The following is a 13,090-nucleotide window of genomic DNA, read 5'->3' as shown; positions in this document are numbered from 1 at the left end:
GCACCATGTTGAATAGTAGTGGTGATAGAGGACATCCTTGAAATATTATTGATAATTGCTGCCTCACCAAGTCACCACGAGCACATGTAACACTGATGTTGTCCATTCGAATGTCTGCTTATGGAAGATAATACACCGGAAGCCATACACCACCATAAAACAGAAGCCACACGTGTACAAATAGTGATACCATATATGTGTTTTTTCACGTGACATTATGACAGGACGTCGTCGTCTACAAAGTTCACACTCCAAAACCTCACAATTGAGTTCCACTAAAAGAATCACTAAAAAAAAATCACAATGTACTCAGCCCTACTACGAAACTAATTTATGGCTTTCACATGAAAGCTATAACCCAGTTATAACCTAAGAATAAGGGGAAGGAGGAGAGGGAGGGGAGGGAGGAGAGTGGATGGGCGGAGGGAGGGTGATTAGTGGGATTACACCTGCAGTGCATCTTACAAGGGTACATGTGAAACTTAGTAAATGCAGAATATAAATGTCTTAACACAATAACTAAGAAAATGCCAGGAAGGCTATGTTAAACAGTGTTATGAGAATGTGTCAAATGGTCTATAAAACCAGTATATGGTGCCCCATGATCGCATTAATGTACACAGCTATGATTTAATAATAATAATAATAATAAATCACATAATATTTTAGGTAATTTAAAAAATTTGTTTTGGGGTGCATTCATAGCCACCCTGGGCTGCCTGTGGGTCAGACATCCCTGTCCCACAGTGTCCCATTCATCACCTATCCTGCCCATTCCCACACTTCTGTGCCAATTCCTTAGCATCCACTCTCCCTCCTTCTTTCCCTCTCGATTTTCTTTCTTACTCCAATTATTCATTAAATAAAAATATACTGCTATCTTATAACCCAGCAGGCTTTGTTTGGGAGCTTAGTAGTCGAAGGTAGGCTCTTCCATCACCTAACTAAATACTGTGGCAGAGGGAGTGTAGGGTGTGGTGAAAAGATGCTGAGCTATGAACTAAGAAAAAAAATAAATATAAGTGCAATTCCCAATTCTTCAATTTACTAAAAGCAGCATTGGGGCAAATTATGTAACATCCTTCATTCTTGAATTCCTCATAAACTAGAAATGAATGCACCTAATCTATAGAATTATTATGAGCATTAAATTAAATAATGCATGTAAAACAACTGGCATATGATAGGTTGTCAATAAATATAGCTATTTTTATCACTGAGTCTCTTGTTTTAAACGATGATATCCAAACATTTTTTAAAAAATAATATGCATGTCTTTCCAATATATGTGTACATATTTCACCCTACGAACTACAGGTATGTATAAATATTAGCCAACATTTTTTTTTTTTGTGGTTTTTTTTTTTTGGCCAGGGCTGGGTTTGAACCTGCCACCTCCGGCATATGGGACAGGCGCCCTACTCCTTGAGCCACAGGCGCCGCCCATAGCCAACATTTTTTTATTTTTCTAATTTTATTAAGAAAGAACCTTCTATTATATTTTTATATAAAAATAACAGACATTCTAATATATTTTCCCATACCACACATCACAATAAGTCATTTTGGGTACTCTTTTGAACCCTCACCCTACTTTGACATTCATTGGTAGAAAATGTGGGTTTAAAGGTTATTTATAAGTGCAATTTCACAAGTAAAGAGATGCCTTCCAAAATTTCACGTTTTTTTGTAACTCTCTTAGGTTTCTCATGTTGATAAAGATATTGCCCAATTCACAGAAGATAAACTGAAATAGCTAATAAACATTTGAAATGAAGCTTGACTTCATTGGAAATCAAGGAAATACAAATTAAAACAATGAGGACTTTTTCCCAAACATCAGATTGGCAAATATAAAAAAGTTTTCAAATATCAAGTACAGCAAAGATGCAGGAAATGGGAATTCCTGGACATTAATAGTGAGTGTTTCAAATAATCAATCATACCTTCTATTAAGACAATTGTCAATTTCTGATGAAACTGATATTGTAAACAGCTAATAATGCTGATTTGATATTGTATTGCTAGGGGACCCTAGAAAAAGGGTCTTTTTTTTTTTTATTTTAGAGACAGAGCCTCACTTTGTCACCCTCGGTAGAGTGCCATGGCGTCACAACTCACAGCAACCTCCAGCTCTTGGGCTTAGGCGATTCTCTTGCCTCAGCCTCCCGAGTAGCTGGGACGACAAGCCCAGCTATTTGTTGTTGTTGTTGTTGTTGTTGTAGTTTGGCCGGGTTTGAACCCGCCACCCTTGGAATATGGAGCCAGTGCCCTACTCACTGAGCCACAGGCACCGCCCACCATCTGTGATTCTTATAAATATACTCATGTATGTGTATAAATTCGTTATGTGTGTAGGTGTGTATAAAAAACACATATTTTAAAAATATATAATAAAATTCACAGAATTTAAAAGGAAGCCAATTATATTGGAAATATCTATAAATATTTAAAAAACAAATCTTTGATATTATATGTGTTCTTTCTTAACTCATTAAAGTAGAAACCAAGTAACATTCTCCTAATTACTATAATTTTGAAGTGCTGATGCTTATAAATGATATTTCGAGATATCCTCAACAAATGTGATGTGATCTGAAACTGTGCTTACTTTCAAAGCTATGGTGCTGCTATCACAACTAGAGTTTGTCTGCATTCATAGTCAAAGGAAATACTAAATTTCGAGTGTTAACAAAAAAAAGATTTTTTTTTCTTCTTCGAGTCCTGAGCCCCTGAATTCTATAACCTTGTTCTACAGATACCTTCCCTACATGTTCATAAGAAGACACTCTCAAGGGTGTGCATTCCAGCACCGTTGGTGAACAATAAAAATTGAACATAACATAATATTCCACTGTATACATATACCACAATTTGTTAATCCATTCATGATTCGATGGGCACTTGGGCTGCTTCCATGACTTGGCAATTATGAATTGCACTGCAATAAACATTCAAGGGAGAGGGGAAGGGATGGGGAGGCTAGGAAGAGGGAGGGTATTTGATGGGACTTCACCTATTATGCATAATGCAAGGGTACATGTCAAAAATACTAAGAGTAGAGTATAAATGTCTTAACACAACAAATAAGTAAGTGAGATGAAGGCTAAGTTAACCAATTTGATGCAAGCATTCCAAATAGTATATAAAATCAGCACATTGTACCCCATAAATGCATTAAGTGTACACAGTTAAAAACTGAACATAACAAATGATATGAATGGATAAGTAAATGCAGTACGTTCATAAAATGGGATATTGCAAAGCAGGTGAAAAAGACTACACCAGGCACACAGAGGTGCTAAAAATACCCCTGAGTGTGTAAAACAAGGTGCAAAACCACAGTGTTTAGCCACTTGTGTGTATTTCAAAATATGTCACAAAACAGTGTTGCTTGCTATTTACTATAAGAAATAAGTTGGATTTACACATAAAAATTTATTAAACATGGACCAAAAACATTCATATAAAATGACTGATAATTATTACCTTTGTGAAAAGAAGAAAAATGTTAGAGCTGTACAAGATAAAAAGATGACCTGAACTTGACCTCTTGCATGTATTCCAGACAGATAAGCAATAGATGATTATTTAGCCAGGCGTTGTGGTGGGTGACTGTAGTCCAGATACTTGGGAGGCTGAGACAAAAGACTCTCTTGAGCCCAAGTGTTTGGGGTTGCTGTGAACTGTGAGGCCACGGCACTCTACCCAGGGTGACACAGTGAGACTCTGTCTCAAAAATAAATAAATAAATAATTATTGATAGATAGATACATAGTTACATAAATGGTAGCCAGAGGTAGACTCAGAATTCTAGATGTTGGATAAATTTCATCATTTTCAAATTTGGATATATAAGGATATGTGCATTTACATGTATATTTATGTATATGCTGATATATATATTTCTGTTCATCACGAGTTCCAAGAAGATCATCCCCATGGCAATATTTTCTCAACCTTGAAACTATTCTTAAAGGATTACCTAGAGTTTTTTTGAGTTCATAAAACATAAAGGAAGAAAATAAAATAAAAATAAAGTGGAAAATGTACTGCTTTCATATCCAGTTTTTCAACCATCCTAACATACTTTTTGAGATAATATTAAAAGTCAAAATTAATGGCAACAATATTTAGTAAGGTTCACTTTTATAATTCCATAAATTAGTTATACCTTTAATAAATATTGATGCTACATGTCAAGATGTAAAAATACCTCTCTCCCTCTCTCCCTCTCTCCTCTCTGTCTCTGTCTCTCCCCCCGTCTCTCCCCCCCTTTCCTCTCTCTCTCTTTTCTCCCCTCTCTCTCTTTCTTTCCTCACTCCTCCTTGGTGTTGTCCTGCAACATCCCCCCCTCACCAATAAAAACCTTTTGTGCAAGCAAAAAAAAAAAAAAGATGTAAAAATACAAATTAGAAAGAAACTAAAAAAACTCAGTATTTAGTAATGCATTAAAAAAGGCAGGTTTGGGTTTTATCAAGAATGTATTTGTAGTTCTGTAGACGGCATCACCTTGGGCAACAGCGTGTGACATCCCCTGGTCTATCACAGCCACAGCATCAGCCAGTGCCTCTCTTTGAATTGCTCTCATTGTTTTGCTTCAAAGCAGAATTTGGTACCTGCTATTGCAAAGGTTGATCACCATTATCTTAGAAACCACACAAGGTAATGCAGGTGAAGGATAAGTCTTTAGAGCAAAACAATGTGGGAGATTATGTAAAAGCTATTTCCAGTCATGAAAAAAAAAATCAATCTGAATAGAGAGAGCAGGCTCTGGGTGGAGCGTGTCACATGGTGAATGATCTGCTGGTTTTAAGATACTCAACAGGCTCTACCTCCATGACTGCGACCAGCTGTGTCGGTCTGCAATGCACAGGTTCACAAAATCCCAGGGTCAGAGACATCTTCAATATCACATGATCGGCACATCTTGAAGGCTTGAATCAAGATGATGATGATGATGATGGCTATGACTAAGGATTGCAATGTACCACACACTATTTAAGTACCTTCCATTTCTTCAGTGATCTGGCCAAGGGACAGCTGAGTCTCAGCTTTCTTGTCTCCAATGACAGGGAGCTTATTGCCTCCCAACAAAGTCGATTTTGTCTTTGGAGAGGCTTGGCTGGATGGCTTTGTGTTGGCCTGAAAACAGTAGCCCTAATTCTGTCCCTCAAAACCCACATCCTCCTTATGATCCCGTTTTTTGTGTGTTTGTTGTTTGCTTTCATTTTTTTTATATTTTTGAGATTGAGTTCCACTCTGTCACATTGGGTAGAGTGTCATGGCATCATAGCACACAGCAACCTTAAACTCCTGGATTCATGAGATCCTCTGGCCTTGGCCTCCTGAGTAGCTGGGACTAGAGGCACCCACCACAACATCTGTCTAGTATTTATGTTTTTTAGTAGAGATGGTATCTCACTCTTGCTCAGGCTGGTCTTGAACTCCTGAGCTAAGAAGTCGACCCACTTTGGCCTTTCAGAGTGCTAGAATTGCAGGCATGAGTCACTGCACCCAGCCATCCCTCTTTACATGTTTGAAAGCAGCTATCACATCTTCTGTGAGACTTTTCTCCTCACTAACTGTCCCCGGTGACAATACTGTTGCTTGCACCAACTTTCCAGAAGGCCCTACAGTAGTCTCCATGACTCCCCAGGGCAACAGTCCCTAATCATTTTGGCACCAGGGACCAGAGTCATGGAAGAAAATTTTACCATGTACTAAGGGTGGGAGATGGTTTCAGGATAATTCAAGAGCATTATGTTTACCTCAGATAATCAGGCATTAGATTCTCATAAGGGGCCCATAACCTAGATCCCTCACATGAGCAACTTACAATAGTTTTATGCTCCTATGAGAATATAATGCCGTTACTGATCTGACAGGCGGTGGAGCGCAGGCAGGGTTGTGAGGGACGGGAAGCAGCTGTACATACAGATGAAGTTTCTTTACTTGCTGGCCCACCACTTACCTCCTCTTGTGCAGCCTGATTACTAATGGGACACAGAGAGCAACTGATCTGGAGTCTGGGGCTTGGAAGCCATAGCACTAGGGGGCTGCACTTGGCCTCCCCTCACTTACAACACCCACACTGAATGCATGATCCAGATGTGTTCTGGTCAGCAGGGCCAGAGCTCCTCCCCGCTCTGGGTACTCTCCTGCTCCCATACAACCTTCCCTCAGTTTTATACTCTTGGAAGCAGCTCTAGTGATATCCATCCATGAGTAGATAGCATGTGGAAGACAGCCATGACACATGACACTAGAAAATGCTGTCAGAGCTCCTAAAATGCCACCCTAACTTGTCTGTCATTCTCTAGCCATGGCACTTCATTGACATTTTTAATAGAAGAGTAACAAGAAGGTCAAATCATGAAAAGAATGCAGAGAAGGCTTGGAGAGGGCAGCAGAGGGGAGAAAGAAGGTCCAATGGATCATAAAGAAAATAAAACCAGAGACAAGGAGTGCCTGGACCAGGCTCATGAGAGTGAGACTTAAGAGATCTCACACTCTGGGGTGTAGCTGAATAAACCTTGGAAGCGTGCTGAAACCATCAACCACCAGCCACTGCCCAGATCTCTAGGAAGGACAAGGGCACCTGCATCTTAACACGCTCCCCTGGAGAGTCACAGCTGAAAACCATGGGGTCTGTAGACATAGGGAGAGTATTTACTTCATAGTGAAGAAGAAAGGGAGACCTTGCAAGTGAAGGCTGGAAACTCATCAGGAAAGCTTACTAATACAAGGACAAGGAGACAGAGGAGGAGGGATAGGTGTAGGGGGAAATGAAATTATTTTGCTTTTTCCATGCTGGGTTTGCATGGTCTGTGGGACTTCCAGCAGCTTCTTAGAAAACAAAGCTGGGACTCAGCCAGATGAGATCTATTTGGGGGTAAATTTCTTTCAAATCTATAGAATCCAGACTCTATTTTAAAAATATATATTAAATTCAAAATAACATCTTTGAACTATTTAAATCCAAATTCTCAATTGAGATAAAGATTCAAGAAAATACCTCTTTAAGTCAAATGTTAAAAGAACTGATATAAACTCAATTTTGATTTTAAACTTATAAATAACTTTCTATTTAAAAAAAAAAAAATTGCCTTCAAGGAGCACAAGTGCTTACACACAACAGGCAGTTGATGATAGTGGGTATTGAAATATCAATGTGGTTTTTCACAGGTGCTGAAAAATAAATACAAGTCATGAAAAAAGTAATGAATCAACTTGAAAACCCAGTGGGATGTTAACCTCCTGGAGTAATAATAGCACAGTCTCTGTCAGGGCAGACTGCACGTTAGAAAGGTATTTGCGCCCAACTTTGTTCCCAAGAAAAGCCTCGAAGTACTCGGTAATAAGAGCTGCTGGCAGGATCCTAACAATCTTTAAAAATATCTACCCTCTGAAAGAGCTTGTCACACCAGTGCTACTCTTCTGCAGACAGCCGTTGAGAGTGCAGACGGGCACTGTCTACATGAGAAGAGATCTCAGAGTACCCAGGAGGGAGGTGGTGTTGGGAGCAGGACCTTATCTCCACGGATGCAGACCTCTGGACCACAAGGACAAGGAGACCAACACTGCAATTTCTACGATTTAGAGACAGGAGAATTTTGGGCTTTTTGTTTTTATTTTCTTTGAGAAAATGTGCAAGGGGACCTCATGAGGTAGGATGGGTAGTGATATAATCTATTTGGGAAGCCACCTGAAATTTGTTGCCCCTTTTCCAAAGATCTACCTCAATGCACTTAGGTGCCTAAGGACAATTCTACCTAGCTGGCTGCATCAGGCCTGTGGGGTCACATGGACTGAGAGGTGAGACTTGTACCTTGACAATCTCTGAATCCCCAGTACCTCACTCAAGGTGCTCAGTCTGTTGGATGGATGGATGGATGGATGGATGGATGGATGGATGGATGGATGGATGGATGGATAGATAAATGGATGAAATGAGATGCCTTGGAACATAAAGGCCAGAAGGGTCAAAGTTCTCAGATCTGAAGGATTGAGTTTGGCTAAAGAGAAACCTATGATAACCAAGGTGAGTGAAGATGATCAGTGTTTCTAGGGATCACCTACCAAAGAAGTTAGGAAATGGGAGCAGGGACCCACAACAGTCAAGGGCTTTGACATGGTCTGTGTCTGCCATTTCACACTGCTGATTGCCCTGGAGACAAGCATTAATTGACTAATCTACGGTGAATATGAATATACACCTACATACATTTTTAAGTCACTCTGTGTTAGTTCTGCCTTTAAAAGGGCATCAAAAGAGCAGTTTCTGATGAAATTTCCTTCAACTTCTTCCTACAGCCTTCCTGAGCACAGAAAAATAATAGAAATGGCAATAAACATTTTTGGGTCCTGACATTTTTGAGTCAGTCAGTATGATAAAGGCATGGTATAATTCTTACTTGAAGCTCACAGCTCTGCAAGGGTGGTACTATTAAAATCGCTGGTTTACAGATGAAAAAGCAGAGGCTCAGACTCATAGAAGAAAGAAAGCCCACTAAATTATCACTTATAACTGTGATTTATGTTCTGCTCAGTATCTGAATGCATAACTCAGGGAACAGGGATAACGATTATCTGCTTGGCCTCCTCTTACCATGCCACTGCTGATTGAGTGAACCCACCTATCTGAGGTTGGGGAGGAAGGTCTTGCACACACCTTCTAGGAAACCTTCCACCCAAAGAGGGAAGCTCCACAGCTTTTTCATTTTAATATTGGTATAACTGAGTGGAACCTCACCACTGCTTCTTGCCTTTCTCCTCTATCAGTGGTCCTTTTACTCTAAGGAGTAGAGGCAATGGGATGGTAGGCTCTGACTCAGTGTTTTTAGCTATAAAACAAGAATATAAGCACCTTCCAGAGTTTTTGAAAATATTCATAGCCTTTGTATAGGTAAAGTATTTTGCACAGTATAAACTACATTGTAGACTAAAAACAGGGCAGCTATTCCCATTATTACTGTTCATCTTACTATTTTGTAGCTTTTACAAGACTTTAAATCTCAGAAAACAAGGAAGTAGAAAGTCAAGACACCTGACTGTAGTTGCATGACCAGACCTGGAACACATGGTCTCTATAGTCTAAGCACACTGAGTAGAAACAGGCCGGAAGCCCTGAAAGCAGTGCATGCTGAAGATAGCAGTCATCCACACAATCTATGTGCTCAGTGAATCTGAGCCCGATGTGGAGCTGGGGAAAGGAACACATGGGGCACTTTCACCCTGGAGGATTCCACTAGACCCTTCACTAAGATGTCATGGACTAAAAGGCCAGAGTCTGTGAACTTGGCTAGCTGGTCAACCTCAGTGAAGCTATCCACTTTTTTAGTTCTTGTGTCCTCATCTAAAAATTCTCCATAGTAGATAATATTTTACCTGGCAGGGTGGTTTGGAGGATAAAACGAGCTCATGCATATAAAGCCCTTAGCATACTGACTGCAATGTGCTAATCCTTAATCAACAACAGGTCCTGTTACTATTTCTGTTGTGTTTATTTATCTTGTTAGTACATTAAAAACTTGGATTTGAGGAGCTCAGATGACATATAATTTATAAGTTGGGGTATGGTAGAGAGAGCACACACAGGAACATAGAACACAAATCTTCTCACTGGTGAACACAGGGTCCAAAAAGCCCATTCTTGATGTGAGGATGAATCAACAAGAAAGGGGGCTGATTGAAAGAACAGTAACATCTCAGAAGATAGGAGAGGGGAGAGAAGGTTAGCTTGAATCTTCAGTGAAAACACAAAACACAGAGAATGGTTTAATGCTGAAATAATTTTTTTGTAAAAAGGAAAATTACCTGGTATTATTGGGTCTCTTCAGCGGGGGCCAGCCAGAAGTCATGAGTTGTAACAAAGTCAAATGACAACCAAGTGAGAAGAAAAGGATGAGTGGTGAGAAAGGAAAGATGCTGCAGAGGAGATTTTAAAGAGGGGGATAAGAACTATAAAAAAATACAATCAGTGATATGAAGAGCAAATTCGACTAGATTGTTCAGAATTGGACAAAAAGGCAAAGAATTGTAAATAATTAAAGATGAGAGAAGATAGTAAAAACAAGAAAAATGTCAGACATCTCGAGTTAAAAATGATCATGCATAAGAAGTTAGGACAGCTGGAATAGAAGTGACAGCTGGATTTAGAAAAGATGGACGGGCATGCCAGTCAGAAAATTTGATCCTATTTATTGGGGAAAAATCAAAGACAAATAATTATTAGCAAAAATGATGAGTTATAAAGAGAAAAAAATGAGTCCTACAAGTATCCAAGCATACAGCTTAGATCACTTCAGAAGGAACGAAGCTCAGGATAGATTCTACCTTTCCTGAGGTTGAAGAACAAAAGACTGCCTCTGTAGAGACTTGTGGAGAATATTTTGTGAGCCAAGAGTGTTATACTCGGCACAATTGTCTTTCACGTATAAATAAAATAGAAAGTCATTTACTTCCCTCCCTCATCCTAGGCTAGGATTTATCAGGTGTAGAACACAAATGTCTTAATGCTGTAATTGGGTAAATGAGGTGAAAGCTATGTTTATTAGTAGGATGTAAGCACTCCAATTTGTACAAATAATCAACACATTGAATCCCATAATGGCATAAATGTATTTATGATCTATGTATAAATGACTTAATAAAAATAAATAAATAAAACTTTAAAAATAAAAGAGAAAAACAGTTTTAAAATAAAAGAAGAAAGTCATTTACTCTGCAAGATAAGAGTTTGTTTCTGAAAACTTAGTTGAATATATTTGCAAAACCATGCATATATGTTATCAGAATTAAGTAATATTAGAATATAAGAATAAATCAGAGTTAGGGACTGAATGACAATATTTAAGTACTGGTAATGAACATTAAGTCAGTAATTGCTTTTGAATTTTGGTCACAGAGATATTAAGAGTATATCAGATGAATACTCTTACCACTAAAAATTATGTAAGTGGAAGCACTTTTCCAGGAAAACACTTTAGCAACTTACATCACAAGCCTTAAAATATTTATATATATTAACTCAATTAGTACAATATAAAACTTCATTTTAAAGGAATAACAAACATAATCCTCAAAGATTTAGACCCATTGGATATTTATTTCCTCATTGTCAATAACATTACAAAAGTAAATATTATCTTAAAATGTCTAACATAATAAGAATAATTTAATGAATTATTCAGCCATATATAAATTTCTTTAAAAACAAATACTTAAAGGAATATGCTCATGATGTAATGCTGAGTAGAAAACAAGTAAGGAACAAAATTGTGCAAACATCATTATTTTAATTTTCAAGTATAATGATAGAGATGCACATTATTGGCTGGTAGGTAAATGTTTAGATGAATGCAGAGAAAAAATGGTGAAAAAAATTAACTAATATTATCTGTCTCATGGAATAGGGCTTTTTCCCCGTATATATATCCACTTGAAAAAATTTCCACAGTGAATTAGAGAGTGTAAAAATGTTCTGAATTTCTACAGTGAAATTCTAAGCTAGATATGGGGAACACAGATGAAAGTTTCTATGACAATATTTACAAACCACAGAAAGAAAAAGAAAACATAAATAAAAGAATGAAATATCTTTTAAAGAAAAAAATTACAGGGGTCTTATCTATAAAATCTATAGGGGACCGAAGAGCTAGGGAAGGTCTACTCAGTTTCTTCACTGCACTCATTCAAGCATCCATTCTTCCACTCCTCTATTCATCCATTCTTTATTGGCCTATCAATCCCTAAGTCATTCCAGAGTCTAAGATAGACATGGGGAACACAAGGGTGAAAATTCCATATATGACCTTGGCTTTCATGGAATTTACAAATAAGCAGCCTTCTCTATACCAGTCATGAGGGAAAATAAACACAAATAATATTAGTGATAGTCATTGAGATATTGAAGGGATGAGCCCATGGATTTTTGGAGAAAGATGGAGGTACCAGGCCTAGACCTGAGGAAGTACCTGCGGCCATAGCAAGAGGATGTCCCAGGCAACTCCTTGGGAGTTGTGGGCACATAGGCAGCATGATATGCTTTTTGAAGCATTTTCAGGTCTAACACTGCGTTGGTTCCTCTTTTTAACTTCAGGTCAGGGATGTGCATTGGAAGGTTGTAGAAAAGGAGGCACAGGTCTACTCATTGTAAATGGGAGAACCAACAGCAAAGAGTTTTATTTTTCCTCTTACACATTAAACACAAGTCTTCGGGGCGAGGAGAACAAGAAACCAGGTCTCAATCTTGTGCCCCTGTCTACTCTTTCATGCAACATCCTCCTTCCTTTCCCTCCCCCAGATCCAACTCAAAGTTCTCTTCTACTGTTCAACCTTCCTCCTGCCTTCCTCATGCACATGGGTCATGACCCCCTGCCTTCTAGTTGTACACTAGACATTAAACAATGTTCTCTCTTGTTCAACAAATATGTGGGGAGGAATCTTTTATAACTACAGGAGCTCCCTGTGTCAGGAACTGATCTTTTCCCATTTGTTTTTATTTTGTTGATTCCCATTACATGCATCTTGTCCTAGAAAAGACCCTGATAAAAAGGCCCAAGTTCAAATAGATTCACTGAATATAGTAGAATGACACTTGTGTAACTACACAACTTATATATGAATTATTCATAACTACACTCAGTAACTTTCTGACTTCTCTTCCATACAGGTAAGTTGAGCTCAAAGGTATATCCAGTTTCCTTAACTATTTCCTTTCTGAAAGCCTCTACCTCCCTGGTCTTTCTTCTAGAACCTTCTTGCATCCCTAGATACAAAAGCACTTCCCAAGATGGGTGGGGACAAGAATGAATGTTTGTTAGATGCTCACTGAATGGTAAGCATTGCTGCAGCTGCACAAACAGGCCCTGATGGAAAACAAAAATGTTTTTGTTTTTGTTTTTTTATTTAAGGACTAAAAAAAATAAAAAGGCCAAAAGACTTGAAATAGTCCATCCTATGTCACACACTAGTAAAAGGAAGCAAAACTAGCATAAAACTAGGATTAGGAAACAGGGCTACCTGTTTCCACAGTTCTGTTCTTTCACTTGCATTAGGACTTCCAAGAGAAAAGTCCACCCTTGTT

Source organism: Nycticebus coucang, chromosome 9 (genome assembly GCF_027406575.1).
Source record: "Nycticebus coucang isolate mNycCou1 chromosome 9, mNycCou1.pri, whole genome shotgun sequence".
In the NCBI taxonomy this organism is placed as follows: domain Eukaryota; kingdom Metazoa; phylum Chordata; class Mammalia; order Primates; family Lorisidae; genus Nycticebus; species Nycticebus coucang.
Note: the sequence above shows the minus strand (reverse complement) of the source record.